The sequence below is a fragment of the Prionailurus bengalensis genome, chromosome A3 (genome assembly GCF_016509475.1).
Source record: "Prionailurus bengalensis isolate Pbe53 chromosome A3, Fcat_Pben_1.1_paternal_pri, whole genome shotgun sequence".
NCBI classification, from domain to species: Eukaryota; Metazoa; Chordata; class Mammalia; order Carnivora; family Felidae; genus Prionailurus; species Prionailurus bengalensis.
The window spans coordinates 105,312,658-105,314,484 of NC_057354.1; the positions used below are offsets into that span (position 1 = coordinate 105,312,658).

The 1,827-nt window shown below is 55.6% G+C and overlaps 1 long non-coding RNA gene across 1 annotated transcript; it reads left to right on the forward strand.

The window, feature by feature from the left end:
• The first annotated feature begins 319 nt into the window (after positions 1–319).
• LOC122497215 lies at positions 320–1,592 on the forward strand. The gene is made up of 2 exons (XR_006301056.1): positions 320–431; positions 1,420–1,592. It is a non-coding gene; the product is annotated as an uncharacterized LOC122497215 (long non-coding RNA).
• Positions 1,593–1,827: the final 235 nt, after the last annotated feature.

A 1,827-nucleotide genomic window follows, 5' to 3' on the forward strand; every position in this document is an offset into this window, starting at 1 on the left:
GCCGCCGACGCGCGCCCCGCCCAGACCCTCTTGCCCCACCCCTCGGCGCCCGCTGCGCGCCCGGAGGCGAACTAGGCCTCCCTCTCAGGGCAAAAAGAACGGGTCCGGGAAGGCGCGGGCGGCCTGCCGCGAGTGCCCCTAGTCGGTCGGCCCCGAGCTCGTCTCACGGTCTAACAGGCTTTTCATCTCTCTCTGCAGTAAACGTTGAGGAAGAGTCCCCTTTGCGGAGAGAGTCGGTCATGGCACAGTCGCGGGGGTGGCCCCGCAACCTCTGCAAGAGGCCTTCCTGGGCTCAGGCCGCGAACGCGGCAGGCCAACAGCCGATCAGCGTTGTTGGCTCCCTGCTTCCTTGGCGTCCTCAAGCCGGCACCGGGGCCCTGATGTGCAGCGCTCGGGAAGCAGCGAGGTGGGCGGCTCAGTCGCAGCAGCAGGTGAGGTCCCGGGCGTTCGGCGTCCGCCACATGCGCTGCTCGCCTGCAACCTACCCACTTCGTGGCCACCCGGCTCCTGATTGGGCGCGGTCCGGACTCGTCGGTGCTGATTGGCGCTGCCCAGTGCTCGTCAGCGCTCCTTCCCGCCCCTTCGTGGAGCGCGCCGGGCCCCTAGCTAGCAAGGTAGGTGGCGCGGCAGAGAGCCAGTCAAGGGCGCCTCGGAGAGTGACCCGTAGACCCCGCCGCCGCCGCCATATTCCGACCAAAAGACCCCACCCGGCGGGGGGGCGCGACCAGGTGTCAGTTAGAGTCCTGCGCAGTGCTCAATTGGTTTGAGAGGCGGGGGAGCGTCTCCTGTTTCACTACTTTGAATCTTGGGTGGAATGGGGTCTTGGTATTTCCTCTGCGGGACGCTGGGGGTGTCCAGGTTCGGGTGGGGAGAGGGCGGGACGGTGTAGACGCCTTTGGTGAATGGAGACCTTGCTGGGGCCTAGAAGCAGCTGCCATCAATACATTCTTCGATCTCTCCGATCTCTCCAGAGGCTGGCCTCTCCCGGAAGCGCTTTTAATAACCAAAGGTACTGGGATGGTCTCCGAGGGTCGGAGTCGTAGCACTCATCTTCTCTCTGAACCCCGCGTCGCTAGAGTGGGCCGATGTGGCATCCTTAGAGCCTAGGACACTTTCCAGAGAGCTACGTGGGCAGGTGGCCTGTCACAGTCTGGAAATTGAAAAACCTTTTGGTAAAAGGGCAGCAGATGCCCTAGTTCGCGTAGTAGCTGTCCCACTCTCTTTGACTCAAAGATGTTGGCGTGAGAAGGTAAACAGGTCTCCTAAAACCTACTTTGCACCACCCGTGAACACCCTGGCTAAACGATCTGGAAAGCCGTCAAATTACTAATCTGTACCGATCTCATTAATACAACTGTTGGATGTCCAGTAGGAAAACCTTACACTAAATTATTTCCTTTTTTTTTTTTTTTCTTACAGGTACCTTAGGGACGAGAAAAAATATGTAAAAGGACGTCTTGCTACAAAAGGGGTTGTGCTCATTCCAAGACAATGCATTTAGAAATTTTCCTCTTACGGTAGCTATTTGAACCGTTGTAGAGATTAATAAAAAATGTGCCTCTAAAAAGAGAAAAAAAAAAAATCAAACTTTACTGGAAGCTGAAGTTTAGATCTATCCTATCCAGACTGTCTGCTTTTACTCCGGGGATTGGTTATTGATATTTATTTTCCCCAGAAAGCAGGTAAGGAGAAATGGGTATATAACAGAAAATAGTATTTGAAACTTTGAGTCAGGATTTTCCCAGTGATGGCCAGGAGGGGGCTGTGTGGAGAGAGGTTGAACTCTCCTACTGTCTTGCTCCCTTGATTAAAAGCTTAGCACTTCTG